The 20,986-nt window shown below is 39.0% G+C and overlaps 1 protein-coding gene across 1 annotated transcript in view; it reads right to left on the reverse strand.

Moving 5' to 3' along the window:
- Positions 1 to 20,986, reverse strand: part of LOC134875061 (zinc fingers and homeoboxes protein 2-like) — a 121,079-nt gene that overhangs the window by 35,619 nt on the left and 64,474 nt on the right. Inside the window, exon 3 of the mRNA XM_063899458.1 lies at positions 7,483 to 7,574. The gene's annotated coding sequence lies outside the window, so the exon portion shown is untranslated. The remainder of the gene's footprint in view (positions 1 to 7,482; positions 7,575 to 20,986) is intronic.

Below are 20,986 nucleotides of genomic sequence, written 5' to 3' on the forward strand. Positions count from 1 at the left end.
ATGGGGTGACAGCAGGAGAAAAGAGAAGAGGGAAAAGAAACAAAAGAAGAGGAAGACACTAGACGAGAAGGAGAGGAGTTATAGATGGATCAGGAGGAGGAGGAGGAGGAGGAGGAGGAGGGGGAGGAAAGGAACGTAAGAGAGAGATTGGGAAAAGAAGGGTGGAGTGTGTTTTACAGAGGAGAAAAGGAGGGATTGAAAGACGAAGAAGAGAAAAACTATTAACAAAATAAGGAGAGAGGAAAGAGGAAAGGAAGAAGAGAAAGAGGGCAGACAAGAAAAAAAGGAAAGGAGTTACAGATGGATTAAGAGAAGGAAAAACAGACGAGAAGGAGGAAAGAAAAAGGAGAGAGGAATAAGGACAAGGATGGACACGCAGAGAGAAAAGGAGGGAAAGGAGGGAGGAGAGAAAAAACAATAACAGAAATGGAGAGAGGAAAGAGGAATAGAAAGAGGGAGGAGTGGAAAGAACCATTTAGAGGAGGAAAAGAGGAGGAGGAGACAGAAGGTCAGAGGAGGAGAGGAAGGAGAGATAAGGAGGATGGTGGAGAATTAAAATATAGGAAAAATGAAAGGAGGGAGAAGGAAGTGTAAGAGGGGAGGAAGGAAATAAGTTCAAAAATATAAAAATACAAGAAAAGGAGAGGTAAGAGAAAGGGTGGAGGAAAAGAAGAACATAAATATAAAGACATCAGATATAAAGGTGCAAAGGAAAGAGTTACTATAAGGAGAAGAGGAAGGAGATTAAGAAACAATAGCGGAAATAAACATGAGGAAGAGGAGAAGAGAGAGGGAACCTAAGGGAAAGATAAGGAAAGTTAGGAGATAAAGAAAAAGAAAGACAGGAGGGAGATGAGGGAGGTCACTAACAACACAAAGAGGAGAGATAAAGAGAAGAAGGATATAAAGAAAAAATAGGAGGCTGTTTAGGAGACAACAGAAGAGAGAGGAGGAGAAGAAGGGGATAATACCAGGAAGGAAGAAAGGAGACATAAGGAGTGGGAATATATAAGGAAAACTGAGGAAGGAGACATAGTAAGGAGGCGGGGGATCATTATTGTGGGAGCTTCACCTCCTCAGAACCCTTCAGGTGGATCTGCTCTAAGGTCAGAGCAGGACAGCGGAGGAGAAAGGAGGAGAGACAGAGGAGAGGAGACACAAAGGAGAGATAAAAGGAGAGGGAGCAGAGGAGATGAAAAGAGAGGTTAACAGAGGTGTAGAGAGAGGGATGAAGGAGGCGATACAGAGGAGGTGTAGAGAGGGAGCGAGGCGGGTCAATAAAACATGAGGGAGTTGCTCTGTGTACATCAGTGTGTGTGTGTGTGTGTGTGTCCCTTTAACAGGTGTCCTCCTTTCTTCTTCATGTGTGTATAAATATCTATATGTGTGTGTGTGTGTGTGTGTGTGTGTGTGTGTGTGTGTGCGCGCACGTGTTTCAGCGTGTGTGATTTAGCCTCTCGTGAATATGCGTGTCCTCACGTCACGTGGAAGTATTTCCGAGCCCACACATGCATGAAAGTCTCCATATGTGAATGTGTGTGTGTGTGTGTGTGTGTGTGTGTGTGTGTGTGAGAGCGTCCTCAGCTAACACAGCTCGTCTCCACCCAGCCATGAGCTGCTATAAGCCTGAGAGACACACACTTATATCCTGCTGTATATAGGTCAGTGCAGGGCCCGTGCTAACAGTCAGCGCCGCCTCATGGCTAACCCTCCACATCAGCTCAGCACATGTTGCGGTGGAGTGTGTGAGAGCAAAAGAAATACAACAAATAATATTTATCCACGATAGATTTACTAAATGTTTATCATGGTTAGTTTCATTAAGATTGACATTTTATTTCAGAATTAGCATTGTGCAACTAGCAAAACTATTCATTATGCAGAAAGGCCCATTTCAGCACCATTTAAGTTATTGTATTTTCATTATTGGTGTATTAATACTCATCACTTTAATGTTGCATTTGGGAGGATTTATTTGAATGAATTTATATGCTGTTGATAGCTTGACCTATTATAACAGATTAAAGTGTATTCATTATTTTTTTAAATTAATAATATTAAACGAAAAGTAGCTAATAACAACAGCTGTGAAATAAATGTAGTGGAGTAAAGCGTAAAATATTGGAGTACAGTACACTGTAAATAACTTAAAATGGAAACACCAAGTAAAGTACAAGTACCTCGAAATTGTACTCAAGTACAGGACTTGAGTAGATGTTCTTAGTACTTACTACAGAAGGTATTTGGGTTAAAGATCATACCAAAGGACGCTTTGACATGCTGACTTCAGGGGGATTGAACTACTGATTTTCTCATTGGTTGACCCCATTCCCCCCCGAGCCACTGATCAATTAATGTGTTTAAGTAGATAAATTAATCCTACTAACTTTTTTTTGTATCTTTTTTTTTACATACATTTTTGGTGCACCAGTGTCTGTATTTCATTTAAATACAAAAATACAACAAACAACAACAAAGCTAAAAGCTCATGATGATCCTTCAGAATATGATGCATTGTTTTAGATTCAATCAGCTAAAGAAGTAAAATGAAACATGCAACATTAATGCAGCAACAACATGCAAAATGATAATATATGACTGACAGGGAATATACTGCAAACAATACTATTACTTTACATACTTAAAGTACTCATTTACATACATTTACTTTAGTAATTTTTGATGCAGGAATTGTACTGTAGTATTTTCAGCGTGATATTATAGACCTTACTACTTCGATATGACCTTCGGCTTAATGTTGCATAAGCATAAGGAGCAGCACATATGCAGTTATTGTTATTTATAGGATTTTTTCAGCAGGTTGGGCAAGTCAATAAGGCCATAATGTCAAAGTCACCAATACTGAGAATGTAGGCACCCAGTGCCCTGTACTTTGGATAAAAGCTTCCACCAACTTGCACACTTTAATAACAAGTTAATTCCATCCTTTACGGGGATTTAGTGAAAGGACTTTCCAAAAATCATTTTATTTTTGGCCTGTCTTTTATAGGATAATCTCAGCCATAGGCAGCCTGCTGTTTGTGCTGATGGAAGATTCTTTATAAGAATAGAAAAAGTATACAGCAAAGACTTTTTTTATATTACAACTTCACTTATTCCTGCGCTGTTTGAAATGTGAGTTAAAATGTGAGTTATTGGAACCAATAATCATGACTCAATTGTGACCTTTACGTCTTGCTGCATTATTTCCGATTATTCTGACACTACATGAATCTGCAAAGGTAACTCAAAAGAAACATAAATTGTGTATTCAACATGTGAACTGGATCCACTACAAAAGGAAATACTACACACTTCTACCAGGCTTCCCATAATCCTGTTGAAGGCCAGACAAATTGAGCCAAAAAACATAACCTGTCAATCCTGCCAAAGATATTTCATTTGCCTCATTCGCCTTGCATGAATTTTATCAACATTTGGAGAAAACTTTAGTTCAATTGGGGTTAGGCCCCATTATTCTGTATAGGGTTTCTCTTTCCTGTAGTGTGTTCTATAGGTTTTAGTGCATGCAACTGGTCTGCAAAGGCTAAAATCCTTGTGCTTCATCCAGAGGGAGTTTCTCTCCCACACACTCCCCCCTCGCTGCCTGAAACGCCTCCATTGGACTCTGTTGTTTACTTCTGTAACATAGTGACATTACTATCAAACACTCACGCTTCTATTGGCTAGTTCTCCAACACATTTTACGTGATAGGCTAAGGGGCGCGACATCTGTAAATCAAAACAGAGCCAGCCATCTTACCAATCTGGTTTCAGGCAGAGGGTGAAAAGAGGTGCTGCAGCACAGGCAGTATGAGAAAAATAAAGAGCTTTTTGAACATTAAAGCATGGAGACATGTCCCAGGAGAGACACTACATACTGATATGAACCTTAAGATTACAGAATAGGGCCTCTTTAAGCATATAATTGGTGACCTTATTAGAAAACGTAGAAAAGTTTGTCTGGAAAGCTAAAAAATAAAAACACAAAAATGTCCCTTTTCCCCAGAACATCACTTAAATTATCCATAGATATATTTATTCAATTTTATTTTCATCATCTCAAACACCCGATCCATCCTCTGCCACGCTGACTCAGTGATTACAGAAACTCCTCTGACTGCTTCCTTCCTGCTGCTTATTCTACCATCGCTGCTTCAGGAATTCCCGCTTCATCAACCAGTGCTCTCATTGTGAGTCGCTCTGGATAAGACTGCCTAAAATGCTAATGTAAATGTAAATAACCGTCCAGCGATGGTACTTTCGCGCATAAAAGCGCTGCTGGGGATGTAATGCATTCTTGCGCTGTGAGGGAGGAAAAAGAAAAAGGCTTCCTCCTCTTCATCTGAATAGGCAGGATGGGCCACCTAGCCGGGGAGAATTCCATTAGCATTGGTTTCTGTGGAGGGTTTTACTGTCACATGGGCTGTAATGCTGCCTCAGAGGTCCTTTACGGCCTGCCAAGAAACATTTCTGAAGACGGGTGTGGATGGAGCCCTGCTGAGGTGGGGGGGACAAATGCTCAGGACTCAACAAAAGGACTTCTAATAAACTTTTATCAGTCACAGGGCTTTGCTCCCAACCAGATTTATTCTTTCTCTATTTCCACTCTGTCTGTTATAGTCTCTTTTACAGTGCTGAAGGTCTGGACCTGAAGCGGAGTCATGGCCACACTGCTTATATACGATGTCCAAAAGGGGAAGGAAAAGGAATGTGAGATGAATCACCTGGATGACAGGAGATTTGTTCATCTATGGGTCTGATTTAAAAGCTTGATTTGAAAATATGAAAAGGTTAAAGGAGTTTTCTTGTGGTTTGTGGGGCAATAAGATTAAAATTAGTTGCCTCTCAATTGATACTAAGGCCAGTTAGAGTTAACAACTATATCTTACATCTTTTATAAATGCAGTTTTGCCACATTTAAACATTTTTCTCAATGTTTCATTATGACTATACATTTATTTGTATATATATATACAGCCCTGGAAAAAAATAAGAGACCACTCCACATTTTGCTTAAATCTTTATCTCTACATGTATGGCAGCCATTCCAGTGTCTGTTGAATTCCAACAGTAATTTATAGACTACAATAAAAACATAATACTAATAACTTAACTCAAAGACATACTGTACCTATAAATAATCAAACCAGAGAAACTGATAATGCTGAAGTGGTCTCTTAATTTTTTCAGCGGCTGTATATCACAAAAACAATTAATTGATATTTAGTATTTAGTTTCGTATTTAGTTAGTCACTCCTGTGACATGTCTCCATGCTTTATTGTTCAAAAAGTTCATACCTGCTCTGATTGGTAAGCTGGCTGGCTCTGTTGTAAATGGTCAACTGCTTAGAGATGTAATACATATTGATTGCACTATGAACTGGAAGTAAACAAAGGAGTCCAATGGATGCTTTTCAGGTAGGCGGGGAACACAGGGATTTTAGCCTTTGCAGAGCATTTACATGCACAGAAACCTATAGAACACACTACAGGAAAGGGAACACCCCGAAAGCACAATAAGGCCAATTCAATACATTTTGATGCTTTTCTTCTTTTAGTGCTAGATTATATCACAAAGTTATATTTTGAAAAATCATTGATTGTTATTGTGAATATTTGAAGTTTCCAGACTTCATTACAGTTGCTCAACAGGTTGCTGACCGTGACTTGTCTTAGCCAATATTAACTTAGATCAACATTCAATAATTATGCCAGACATTCAGGTATTTTAATTCGATTGGCTGCATGTGAACATATTTTCATTGGCAATAACTTGGACAAGCTCTTATCTCACTTATGAGAAACCAGAGCGAGATGCGTGCCTGAGATTAGCTGGGATGCCGAGGCACACACACACACCTTATCTTGTTTACTGTCGGGTTTTGCTGTCTGCCTAAGCTCTGTTTCCATGGTAATATTAGGATTACTGCATGCTGAAATACTCAGATTTAAAAAAAAATTGTGTCTGAATCAATCGAATATTGCCAATGCTTTGATGTACTGATTTTCGAAAATGTTTCTTTTGTTTTCCTGTCTCTCTGCACTGTTTTTATCACTCATACTCGTACTTGTGAAATTTCTGTTCCTTATCATAACATTTTGGTCATTCTTTTCCTGCTATCAGAAAGATGTACACACATGAATAAATCCCCTAATATTGCACAAGGAGGTCAAAGGTCAGTAGGTTGGTATTCACTGCCCAGCTAAAGGGCCCTTGAGCCAGGACCATACCTATATAGGGGGCTTGAACCTCAGTGCTCCAGTGTGGAAGACCCTCTCCATGCTCCCCACTCAATCTCAAAGAACTAACCGGGGGAAATCAAAGTTAAATAAAGAAAATGAAAAGGAGAATAAATAATCACCGGTGAGCGAGGCATGGAGCTGCATCTCAACAAATCTTATTTGGATTTTCGGGAGCTGGGAGCGCACGAAAAAGAGAGAAGAGAGCAATTAGGAATCATAGAGGGAGAGTAGGGGGAGAATCAGGGCGAGAATCGGGGGGGTACAGGAGACAGGAGGGAGCAGTGAGGAGGAGAAGACAAATTGAAAAACTTGAGGTCGGTGACAAAACACACACACATCAGAAGTGTCCTCACAGAACGGGTTCTTCCTCAAAACTTTGTCCTCACAAGTGCAGCAAAACAAACGCACACACACAATTGCTCTTTAACTCAATTTTACATACGTTTTTCAAATAACACGCAGCTCATACCTAACGCATGTCATCTGATGACAGGATGAAACACTGCAGACATATTCAGCAATTGTGACACTCCATATGAAATATTTTACTAATGTTTTATTTTCAATATTATAATGTTATTCAGCACAAAAACAGTCTGGGAGTCTGAGTAAGATTATCCTTCATCCCCCATTACCCAAAGTTCCTGCTTTAATGCTTGATATTTTCTGAATTAATTTAAACTCAGATACTCCAGTTTTTACTTAATGCCATTGTTGTTGTTTTTTATTTAAAGTGCCACTTCTTATTATCCTTGTGTGAACTCTTGCCTGTCGATCCTGTTTCACTCACACCTAAATTTCCCTACAGGGATTAGTTCAATGTATCTCATCTTACATGAAAATAGATATATATAACATAACATTATAATTAAAGCATTTCCAGATTTCAGTTCTGATTGCCTTAGGGAATAATCGCAATTTTGTACAAAACGTTAGTAAAAGTTTAGAAATTCTGTCTGAACACAAGCAGCTCAGAACTTTTCTTATCAAATCAACTAGTAATCTGATCAAAAAACAAGTCTAAATAAGATTGTTAGATACCTTGTGCTCAGTCACGTGTTGGTAAAACGCTTAAAGTACAGAGACTAAACTCACAGTTGTCAGTTAAAAAATCTGACTAAAAATCAAACTTTTTAAGTGTCAGCAGCACCCTAACCCTAACCCTGTTTATGTAGTCATTTCTTCTACAGTGAAATGCATTTCAGACGCCACAGCTAGTGTAAACACAACACTTACTCGTTTCTTCTGGAGCTTTTAACCACATCTCAGGCCTGGCGTCAGAATGGAAAATGGTTTCCTTGACCTTTCTCCAAGATGTCCACCGAATCCTGAGGAAGGCCAAGAGATTTGGTTCAACAATTTCCAACTTGAAAGAGGTATTTTATTTTAAACTGCAATTATAGCTCTGCAGACTAAATATTCCACAACTTTTTTTACCGATTGATTAATCACTGAAGCCAATGTTCAAGCAAAATGCCACATACATATGAGTGTTAATTTAACATTTTGGGGTTTTGGACTGTTAGAAAAAAAAAAAAACAAGTCAACTGCAGCTCCAATTATTGCCTTTATTAATATAATAATGTGCTCCATAAACTGGCAGAAAATGTTGCAAGGTATTCCTAAATCCCAAGTGGATTCTGTCAAATGTTTTGTCAAACCAACAATCTAAAACCTTAAAAATAACTTCCACATAATAAAGGGGAAAAGATGTTGTGAGGTGTGTCACATATAAAGCTAACCACCAGTAGAATTAGATCATATTCTGCTCTGCAATCAGTGATTTTTACTGTGCAGACATACCTGGTTTGAACAGAAAGATGGATATGAAAGAAGAAAAAGGTGCAACTTTCAAGTGTGGATTTAATATGCACAATAACCTTTATTATTGCCCCCACGCTTCCCCTTTTGTTTCTAAAGTGAAATATTGTTACAAGAACATGTTTCTTATGACATCCTGCTTTTCAAATCCTGTGTATTATTTATACACACTTATACGCATTAGCTGAGTAAAGTTAGGTTTTGTTTGTCCTGCCTCGTGGCAATGGGTTGCAGGCGTTCAGGTGAATGAGGTCAGTGTTCTCTGAAAGAACACTTTGGAGCGCAGCAGTACCTGGTGTTCTCCGTAACCTGGCTGTGAACCTGCTCTGGAAATGTTTGATTTCCAGGTGTCTGCGCTGATTCTGGAGGTTTACGAGGTTTCTCAAGCGGTTTTTGGCTCTCTGCAGCTATTTTAATCAAAATAAAATGATTATGAATATGCAAATCGAGTCATTTAGTAATTGTCGCAGCCAATCCCAAATAAATAGAGCTTACATTTTTGGGGGGGAAAACTAATTTTGAGCCAAGAATAAATGCTGCATGGAGGGTCAAAGGTTCAATGGCTGCACTAAAGTGTGTGTCCCTGCCGAGTGTCCTTCAGCTAGACACTGAGACCCCTCAGCTGATGTTAAAAAAACAAAGGTGGAACAGAATGAGACACATCCCTTAGGAAAGTATTTAGAACATTTTCCCTGAAGCTGTAAAAAAAACAAAAAACTCTCCAACAACCCGCAGAGTTTATGGACTTTATTTACACACACTCACACACACACACACACACACACACACACACACACACACACACACACACACACACACACACACACACACACACACACACACACACACACACACACACACACACACACACACACACACACACACACACACACACACACACACACACACAGCTCTAATCCATTTGCTTGAATGTTAAGTAAAACACGAGCTAAACCAGTGGATGGAGCGATGGGAAGGAGGAATTGGAAGTGATGGTGGGTGCTGGGAGAAGGGAGGAAAGTAGGGGAGGAAGGAAGGAAGGAAGGAAAAAGAACATTTAGGAAGGATAGAAAAAAATGACTCAAAAGACGAAGGAAGAGGATAAAAATGATGATGCACCAATGAAGGAAGGAAGGAAGGAAGGAAGGAAGGAAGGAAGGAAGGAAGAAGATGATTCACATAAAAGAGGATGCCAGGTTGGTAGTATAAGAGAGGACTAAAGGATGGATGGAGGAAAGAGACTTAAGGAAGGAAGAAGCCAGAGAAAAATCAGATGGAGAAAAGAAAAGGAAAACTATTGGTGGTAAGACAGATAGGAAGATAAGTAAGTAAAGAGGGGATGAAAGGAGGAAGTGAAAGGGAGGGAAGAAATGAAGGAAGATACAGACAGGAGGAATGGAAGTAAAGAAGGAGGCTAGACTCAAACAGATTTCAATGGAGAAATGAAGGAGGGAGGGAAAATAGGGAAAGAAAGCGGGAGGTAAGGAAGGACATAGAATAGGAAAGGAAGAGAGGGTCTAGGTAGGTTAGAAGGAATTGTCCAAATGAGGATTAAGAGGAGGGAATAACATAGTAAAGGAAGTGAGTTAGGATAGAAAGGAGAATGAGGTTAAAAAGACTTACAGAAAGAATGAAGGAAATAGAGAGGGAAGGACAATATAGTTTTCAGATGTTTGAAAGGCATGAAGGGGTGCAGGAAAAGGGAATGTGAAGAGAATAATTGAGTAAGGAAAGGAAGCAAGTAGGGAGAGAAGACGAGGACTTAAAAGGATACATTGAAGAATGAGAGGGAAGAAAGAAAGGGAGGATGAAGGAAATAAACTATTCAGAGTATGAGATAAATGGTAAAAGTTAGAAAGGATGTGGCGAAGATAAGATATGATTAAGATAGAAGTGATGAATGGAGGAAAGGAGAGAGGAAGATACAGTATGAGGGAGGGAACAGGGAGAGGAATGAAAGAAAAAAAGGAAGGAGGAAGGAATGTAAGAAGGGGAAGAGGAAGGAGGATTCAGGGAGGAGCAAAGGAAACAATGAACTTGGAGATAGAAATTAGGAAAAGGAGGGAAAGATGGAGGGACGATGAAATTAGAGTGCAATGAAAGAAGGATAGAGAGAGTAGAAGAGGAAGGAATATGAGGACGGTCTCAAATTGGACAGAAGGGAGTCATTAAAAAAGGAGGGAAGGGAAGACAAAAGAGGGAAAGAAGAAATGATGGAAGAACCAGGGGATAGCAGGGATGAAGAGGAAAGAGAAAGCTAACAAGGGAGGAAAGGAAGGAAGCAACAGGAAAGAGAGAGGAGGGAGGGGATTAAAGCAAAGGGTTGCCACGAGACAAAAAAAGGGAGTACAAAAATGGATGCATGGGGGAGAGAAGAAGGGAGGGAAGATTACTCAGGCAGAATGGAGGAAGAATTAAAGGAGGAATTGAAGTATAGGGAGGGAAGAAAGGAGATGGAGTAAAAGAAAGAAGGAGAGACGGGGGAAGAAAAGAGGAGAAGTGTTGGGCTGGAAGGCCAAATAATGGAGCAGCTCATCTCATGGTGAATTTGAATGGAGGCTGAATTAATTTAAATCTCATCACGGCCCGCCCTCTAATACCTTATCAGTTCTGCACGGAGACAAGGGACGTAATCGCATTAGACCCGCCACTCTGCTCTGCTGCGCTACACACACACACACACACACACACACACACACACACACACACACACACACACACACACACACTCTAAACCAACAGATACACATTACCTGTGCTGGTATGTGTTGCCTTTTACACACTGTGCACGTAGTGGTGAGCACAATTTCACGGCAGCAGTGAGTGCACGTAAGTGTGTGTGTGTAAGTAAGTGTGTGACTCTTGTGTGTGTTTTTTGTGTGTAAGTAAGTGTGTGACTCTTGTGTGTGTGTTTTGTATTAAAACCAAAACACACACACACACAAACTCACAAAAATGTGAAAAAATGCCCCCATGAGTACAACGCAGAAAGACAACAGCATGCATGTAAAGACAATACACACACACACACACACACACACACACACACACACACACACACACACACACACACACACACACACACACACACACACACACACACACACACACACACACACACCTTGTAAGCAAGGACACACAGCATTTCAACATAAGCAACTGGGTGCAACAACACACAGCGTGTATACAAACTGACACATAGGTGAATAAAACAGAAATAGATCTGCCTCACACACACACACACACACACACACACACACACACACACACACACACACACACACACACACACACACACACACACACACACACACACACACACACACACACACACACACACACACACACACACACACACACACACACACCGAGTTGTATAGAGCTGAGCTAGTACAGTTACCTTCTAGGGGAAAAGACTCATGGGAAGTTATGCACTCGGTTGTTGACATTGGCTGCAGCAAGAGGAGCAGCTTTACAGCGCGTACTCATGCTGAAATGTACACACACACACACACACAAACACACACACACACACACACACACACACACACACACACACACACACCTTGACAAGGGCCAAAATCCACACTCACACAACACTCTAAACAAAATGGCGGGTGAGTTAAACTGTAAGCTGCACACAATAACTCACACACTGAACAAGATGGCTGGGAATGTTGTCTATCAATAAATGTGTGTTTTTTATGATAAGAAAGGGAAACTCCACCCAAGAAAACAGACTGACGGGGGTTCTGGTGTTTTTAAAATTTGTATTCCTGGTGATAACAGGAGAAACGTAGAGGATGTGACTTTGATACAAACTGATTCAGTTGGGCTCGGGTTCTCTGGTTCTGGTGAAAGTCCCACAGAATCAATAAAAGAAAAGATATTTTCTGTCTCAACGTCTATTAATATTGGGTATGTATGTTATCATTATTAGAGTCTTGTTCAAATTTTCTGTGTTTGCAATTTTGGAAGGGATGCATGTTGTATGCTGATGATCAGCATAAAACATGCTGTTAGATATCTGTTGGTTTTCAAATGTAGTTGATAAACTACAAAGGACAAACCAAAAAGGTAAATGAGTTTTTCTTAAATTAGGAAAGCTGACTTATAGGGTTTTGGTCACATGAGAAATAATAAAATAAATAATGGTTGCCCTTTTATAGTTACGTTGAACAGTCAGAACTGTTTAAACCATGACCACGATCGTACCAGAAGTTCGACCAATTTCACCCTAACCTTAACAATGTAGTTACTTTAACCCATACATGAAGTTGTCTTTGTGATTTACCATGACAAGACCTTAACCAGAACATTGTCAGATTATAGAACAAAGGTATTGTTCAAAATTGATGAGTAATGTTTTTGGAAAGCACAATAAATAATGTTGAATAAGCCAAATCAGCCAAAATCATATAAATAAAATTGGATTATGTTTAAAGCCGGAAACCGGTCGATCTGTTTTGTGTCTTCTCAAAAGCTTTCTCTTAAAAAACTACATTCTATTTCAACTTCTCTAGCATTACTCTCTGTGTCAAAAAGCTTCATCCTGAGAACTATAAATGACAAAAAATCTGTAATTTACAATCAGCAATGAGGAGAGAATGATGCTAACTTTAAATAGCATTAACATCAGGTGTATTAAACCCAAATGGTGCCTCAAAAAGAATTGTGTAGGTCCACAAGGCGGACAGGGAAAAAAGGCAACGGTTTTGCCAGAATGCAGCCACACCTTTCCAACGTTTACAACAAACTAAATATTACGGTACAGCTAATCATTTTTTGTTCAGAAATGTCTTATCAAGCCCTGAGGACATGGCAAAAAATAGAAGCTGCTGGCCATGAAACACATTATTTTATTATTGAAGGGAGATTTTATTAGGAGCCAAATATAAGTAAATAAAATGTATTTTATTTGATGTGGACTGTCTGTATATTGAAGCAGAATCTAAAAGCTTGTCGAGGTCAACCAAATCCAATCTACATGTGAGGCTCTATCCTGAGCCACGGAATGGAGAAATTAGCAGAAAAAATATTTCGAGAACACTACCTACAACCATGTTGTTTGGATTGAGGTGAGTCAAAACTTTAAATCTTTCCTTTTACCCTACTCAAACTATCCAATTCATCTTTCTCCAACAACCAAAGAGAGTGTGTTTTATAACCAAAGAAAACGCGTTTCATAGGTTTATAAAGCTACAGACTTCTTTTGAATTCCTCGAAAGAGGCACAATGTTTAAAAAAAAGCTCTCAATGAAAAACACGTTTTAACTTTCTTGCCCTGAATATAATCTTGTTTAGTCACAAATTCCATGTAAGCAGGAAACTGTTAACAGATGTCTTCACTTTTAAACACATGTTTAGTAATTGGATTAAAGCTACACATGAGAATTTTTAGATAAACAGTGGTTCAAATGATGGTGTAATGTGAATGGGGTCGGTCTTCTGAACCCACAGAGAGTTATTGCTCAACTCTCCAGCTCTATGGAGATCTCATTAAAATGTAAAAAAAACAATGTTTTTCTTTAAACTGAAAATCAGCTGGATGATTTTTTTTCTCATAGAAGGGTCACCACAGTGTTGTTGAACTGCAAAAACAATCTTGAGTTAAATTTCAACCATTAAGGAGTCAAAGTAAGTAATGTACTGTTAGACAACCGCCACCGATATCCTTCGTCAGAATCAGCTTCAAATAACAATTTACCCAAATGTTTTCTAACTTTGCTCTTTATATAAAAAATAAATAAATAATTGAAATCGGAATAAACTTGGAACTGGATCCGAAAAAGGACCTGCTATCAGTAGTCGTATGATGGTATGATTCTACATCTACATGTATATTTAAGAATGTTTTATTGTTATAACAAACCAGTTTCTGTTAAAAAATATGTAATTCTGTGTTCATTAGTGTAACTGGAAAGCTATCAAGACTTGGCTGAGACCAACATGACTGCTGACATGTAAGGGTGCTTATTTTCCCCTAATAATGGTAACACTTGTGGGCAGTTGATGATGTATGGCTTTTTAAATGTTCTGCCTACTTCTAGCCATGATTACGCTGTTTCTGCAGAGTAAAACGAGAATATGGCAGGAGCAAATATCGAATGAATCACTTTCAAACCTTAAATGTTATATTGAGAAGTACAATGATAATAACCTTTACATCGATAATTAATAAAACCAATATTTCTGCTCACTCATGTTTCTAGAGATCAAAAGAGATCCACTGATTCGCTTGGTATTTATGTAGTACATTCCTGTGTTAAATCCGTAAGGCAAGACATATTTAAGGATTAGTGTTCTGGCTTGTGTGTAAAAAAACACTTTCCAAGAAAGAGAAACCAAGAAAAAACACAGATCTCAAAGCTGGCAGGTAAAGATATTCAGAGGTTGGAAAATGTTCATAGAAACCAGATGAACTTGGAAGATCTTGTGTATGAGACTGTACTGTTAGTGGGAGGTAAAAACCACAGATTCCTCGAAACACAAACACATGTGCATGACCTAATGAACCAGCCAATGACGTGTATGTACAAGCTTGTCAAACTTTCTTGCGGTTTATTCTCCGTCCAAATGTCTTCTGGCCGCTGTGCATTGAAACAGCAAACACACATAATCCTGCTGTGGTCATCTTTTTTCTAGGAACATCCTTTTTGAGTGATGCACCGCAGCAGCCAAGACAGGGCCAGCTTTCAGTAAGTTCATGTCTCTTTTTGAAAAGAAATCTTTTAAGCAGAGAGCATGTCTTTGTGTGAGATGAATACTCTTTCAAAGATCTGAGTTTTCCGGTGAATACCACGGGTGATTGAAGATTCATTTAATGAATTTCCACCCTGAAAAAAACGGCTGATGTCCATTTAATTTGTAATTTGGCCACAAGCAAAGCATTTATGTCGATGAAAGGGACTTGATTTGACTCAAAAATATTATTAAATGTCAATTCAGTTTTTTTTTTATTATTCAACTCTTTTGATTTCTTTCTGTTAAGACTGCGGATCCATCTACCATCTAATAAAAGACACAATTCATGATAGAAATAAATGAAACCAAGAAATGAACAATTCTTTATAAAAGCAAAAACAAAAGACTTTTTCAACCATTTGATGGTCCAATGGTTATACTTCCAAAACTCGAGATGCCATGTGATGATGTGGAAAGTTACGGATTACAGCCGATGAAGACTTTGATTGATGATTGAGGGGTAGACCCGAGGTCAATACACACAGAATGAGCTTAATATGTGTGTGTGTGTGTGTGTGTGTGTGTGTGTGTGTGTGTGTGTGTGTGTGTGTGTGTGTGTGTAATAAGGGAAAATGTCCTGTTTGTCTGAATATAATGGAGCTTGGGCTGTTGGCACCCACAAGAGTTGAAGAGACTTTCTATAAAGAGAGAGATAAAGAGAGTCCGATCCTTCTTTTTTTGTTTCAAAATAAGACGTTTAAATGCCTTATTTGAAACCCCTAAGGTTTATCATTTGTGTGTGCTGCATATAGAGATGATTAATAAATGGACAAAAGTGTCAAAGACCTACTGCAGGATTACGACTGGTAAAGCCAGCCTTCCTCTAATTTCCCCATAATACTGTGCTTATTGATGGGAATTGTAGGAATAACGACGGGAACAAAAGACAAAAATCAGGTGACATAAGATAGTGACAAAGTCGACCAGACTTTAAGATTTGTCCAAATTAATTAGTTTTATGATGTGACAACACCATGTTTTTTTTGGCACAGAAATGACTTATGGTGGTTTTTACACGCAAGTTAGTAGTTCCCATTATTTAGCTAGACCAAATTGATACAATTTGTTTGTTTTCTATTGAGTTTGGTTCCGATTCAAAGTACAAAAATGAAAGCGGACTGAAGAAGTCAGTCTGAATGGATGGTTGGACTCCATCACCACAGACTGCTGTTTGTTTCCAAGATGGCCGTGATAGTACTCTATGACTTAAACCAATGTTTAGTTGACAATGATGATGAATATTTCCCAAACTTAACTATGGCACTTTCGTAGGCCCACATTAATTCTGTTTTAATCAGACTCTTGGTCAGTTTGGACCAGTAATTGTACTCTAGTGTGCACCAAACGGCGGGTGCCCAATTGGTTTTGCAATAGGTTGTCTAGGACCCTTTGCTATTAAACAGCAAATGGAGGATTGTTGGAAATGGTCAGAGATCATCTATCGCAATACTAAGGGGTCTTGCACAGTTTCCAAGATACCTAATGTGGTTTAATTACAGTGAGAACATGATCAAATCCAATTGCAATAACTGAACAAAATGCAGGGGGTCATGGGCTGCCTGAGGGGGCATTTGTTAAGGTGGACGCAGGTAAAGAAAAGGTTAACCTGAGTGGAAAGACTTGGACCTGTGCGAAAGTCCTTTATTGGCTTGACCTCAACATTCAATCTTGACCAGAGTCGTTTGTTCTGAACACTTTTTGAATTTGCTTGGGAGGAACACCAAGGCAGGATTCCATTCTGCTACATGTTGCTCGGGTTGTTTTTTATACTCGTTGACTTCAAAGTTCACATTTTACACATCAAGTTCTGCAAGCTTTGCTTTATTTGGTCCGCTTCCAACTATTTTCAAGAAAAAACAAACTAGACTAATTAGTATCAATTTAACTCTGTTCTGACTAGGCAAAGGATGTTCACATGTTACCTGTAAAACATTTTTTTTACGGTACAAAAATGTATTTTGTTGTTTAATTAGAAGGACTTGTTGCCTCCAGCACCAGCTGTCACTCTTTCTGCCTGTTATAAACTGCTCAGAGGTAAGTTCCTGGGGCAGAGGGGACACTAACAGGGCTGAGATTATGATATGAATCAGCTCCATGTGATTTAGTATAACATCAAACCAACTTTCCTGACATTATCTTTGAGCTGGAAGAAGTTATATATAAAGTAAACTGGTTATAAAATATCAAACACAATAACTCGTGCTGAGCTCTGTGTTATTTACACTTCCTGCTTCTCCTGCTGCTCACACTTTAAGATCTTTATGTCAGATTCTGATATTAAATCAGAATCCAGATTAGTTTAATTCAGCTGAGACGGCATTGTCATCTGCAGCTGGAGGTGCTCTGCAGGCGGGGAACCCCCCCCACTGCTCCATCATAGTGGGTGTTGGAAAGGTAACAGAATGACAATCAAACAATTTGAAACATCCTGTATATGATTAACCAAGTATGTTTCTTGCATTGTTTCCTATAATTTCGCTATTAAAAAACAATGGGTGAAAGGTTTACAAGTCTTAATTTACAGCAAGAACCAAATAATCGGATAGGAGACACCTATTGGTTACCTAATAAACAACCTACATAGAACTCCTCATAATCACATAACCGTAGTGGACGGAAACAATCATTCATTTTTAAATATTTTTAATTGTTATATTCCGCTGAAATTTAAAATACATTTTGGTGAAACTGTGACAGTTATAGGACAAAGGTGGGTCTTCTTGCATTGCTTGGTGACAAGCAAAAACCAAGCCTATTTCTTTTAAACACAATCTGCTCCCATACATCCAGGCTTAACACTCTCTGTACTTTGGGATAAAGAGATTTTTATGAACCGTTTCAGTGGAATAAAACTGAACATCTAACTAGATTAACCTTTTCCATCTGACATTTTACACACTCTTGATAAATCAATCAGCAACCAGGACTCTACCCTGAGTTTACCGGGAGCTTTTTAGAGACACGCCTCTTTCACTGAACCTCAGGATTTAAGGACACCAACCCTCACACACACACACACACACACACACAACACACACACACACACACACACACACACACACACACACACACACACACACACACACACACACACACACACACACACACACACACACACACACACACACACACACACACACACACACACACACACACACAGTCAAGCAGCTAAAAGAAATTCAAAAACACAACTGCGCCAGCATATAGTAAGTAAAAACACATACTCAGGAAGCACAAATGCACACAGTAACACGCACGCACACACACACACACACACCGTATCAGACACGACACACACACCCCTCCACCCCCCCAACACACACACACACACTAAAGTGTTCACACTGAGTGTAGAACAACAACAGTCGCCATCAGAAGGCCTTCTTCTTAGAGCAAAGAAACCCCCCCTCTCCCTCTTTTTCTTTCAGTGTCTGTCTACCTATCTCTCTCTTTCTTTCTGTCTCCCTCTCAATCTCTCCTCCGGTGCAGTTTGGGCTGTTTCCAAGGCAACGCGCCGAGTCCCATGGTCGCTGGAGGGAGAGAGCGCTACCCCGCTCGTCCTGCCCAAAAATCAAAAAGAAACCCAAAAAAATCGGCTAAATACTCCTTCAAACTGTGGACTACTGTGTGTGTGTCTCTCTCTTTTCTATGATTGGAGTGGCTACCAAAAAAAGCCCTACCAATTTCTGTCTGTCTGCGTCTTTGTTTTCGTGAGACAGACACTGTTCTGTGCGGATTTAGACACTGATGTTTTTTAAATATTGATTTACACATATTTTCAATCTACACTGGGTGATTAGAGACCTAACTGTAATGACTATGTCAGTCAGAACGTTCAACCATCAGAGCCATATTTCAAATCATGTTTCACATTACATTACACATATATATATGTTCGGGGTCACAGTTCATAATTCAGAAAGATTTTGAGTGGAAAATGATGTTCTAAGCTTTTCAGATTTTTGTATATGCTTTTTAGTACCAACAAGAACTGTTTGATTAAGTCTTATTGGTGATATTTTATATATAATAATACATATTTAAATGTAAATGACTATTCATATGCTTTAATTACATGACATGCAGAACAACAGAATAAATGAAGAAAGAAGAAGAAAGAAAGGATGAAGAGATAAATTAAAATCAAAAAAGGAAAAAAAACACACAAAAGAAAAAGAGAAAGAAAAAGGAGGATTTTGTCTTTCAGGGCAGGTAAGGGCACGTATTGTCTGTCTCATTTTTATTAATTTGTTCATTCAACAGGCAGCCTGAGAGGAGAGGAGGATAAGAGGGGGGAGATATTGGAAGAGGGAAGAGGGAAGAGGGGAAGACGACTGGTACAGAGGGACGAGGAAGATGTGATAGGAAGAGGAGAAAAAGGGAGAGGATAAGGAAATGAAAAGTTGTGGAAGGTAAAATGGAAGTGAAGGATGATGAAGAGGGGAAGGTGGGAAAAGGGAGAAGGACATGAAATGCTTGAAGATGATTTAAGTTTAGAAGAAAAGGAAGGAGGATAAGAATGCAGCAAGGAAAATGGTCTAACTGAGAAAGAAGGGAGAGGAAGAAGAAAGCAAAAGGAAAAATAAGAATGGGATAAAAAAAAGCGAGGAAACTGGAATAAAGGAAGAAGAAGGAGAGGAAACAAGGGAGGAATGAAAGAGAAGTTGGGAAAAAGTATGAGGAAAAGGAATGAAAGGATTAAATTAAAATGAGGGTAATAAAAAAGACAGGTAGACAAAACGGAGAGAGGTATGAAGAAAATGAAAGTGTGGAAGGAAAGGAGGAAGAAGGAATGAGAAGAACATCAGGGAGAGAAGAAAAAGGTTGTGAAGAAGGTATTCATTTTTGAATACCTTCAAAATGATGAAAGTCTCCCTTTCCTCAAAATGCTCATTTTCTCTCCTCAAACTTACTTCTCTTCCACCTTTCCTTTTCATCTCTTCCCTCCATCACTTTTCTCTCCTGCTTTTGTCTCATAATCTCCTCACTCCCCCCTTCCCTCCTCTTTGATTTTTCTTTAAAAAGCACCCCCCCCCCCCCAACTCCTGCATCCTCCCGCAGCGTCTATTTGTTTGTACATCAATAATTTCTGGTGACAAACGGCGGCTTCTTCATCGCTCACATGCCAACCTGAAGCCTGACATACTCACTCTCCATTTTCCTTTCATTTTCCTGCTTTTTTTGCGGAGCGGGCGGTTGCTTCGACAGGTAGATGTCAAGTTTCTCTTTCTGTTGTCTGCGGAGATAAATACTCCTCCCCCTCCCCAAATATCACACAAAGAAGGTTAAAAAATTAAATCTGATCCAAAATATAAGAACAAAAGATCAACAAATAACGGTAATGAAATAGAATGTTGAAAACAAACCCTTCAAAAAGTTGTTTTTTTTAGGTGTGTATTTTCACAGTGAATTCTAAAAATGTCTGTACTGTATAAAATATCTTTCTGAAAAAGTAAGACATCATATTGAGTATATACTTAGTTAACATTTCTGGATTTTAATGATGGATAGTTGTAAACCAAATGGATCTACATTTTCAAACTAGGGATAATTCTACACATGGTTCTTCTTTTGTTGTCAAATCCTACATTACCCACAATACACTGTGAACACCTGGTCCGAGATTTTGGTAATCTATCCATAAGTATTGAAAAATGACAACAATGTATTTGTTTTCTTAAGCGTTTACATCATTAGTTTTGTATGGTTTGTTCCTAAAAGTGCTGCAAAACAAGTTAATTGTTTTCTGTTGTTGCAGTGTAGATCTTAGGGCCACCGTATTCAAAGCTTTATACAACTTTTCCTTCACAACTTAGAATTTCCTTACACTGGGAAAGACACATTGATGTGTACAATCAGTGGGGATCATCCTTAAAGGGGCCCTATTATATTCAGCACCTCTTTTCACCCTCTGTCTGAAACCAGAGCCCAGTCTGCTCTGATTGGTTAGCTGGCCGGCTATGTTGTGATCGGTCAACCGCTTAGAGATGTCCCACGCCTTAGCCAATGGCGGCATTTACATGCACAAAAACCTATATAACACACTACAGGAAAGGGAAAACCCCAAAAAGTATACAGTAATAGGGCCTCTTTGACATTAGGAAGGGATCCTGGTTAAGGCATCATTAAGACCTTTGTGTTTTGGAATGATCAGACCAGATGAAGATTACACATG

This window comes from Eleginops maclovinus, chromosome 13 (genome assembly GCF_036324505.1).
Source record: "Eleginops maclovinus isolate JMC-PN-2008 ecotype Puerto Natales chromosome 13, JC_Emac_rtc_rv5, whole genome shotgun sequence".
NCBI classification, from domain to species: domain Eukaryota; kingdom Metazoa; phylum Chordata; class Actinopteri; order Perciformes; family Eleginopidae; genus Eleginops; species Eleginops maclovinus.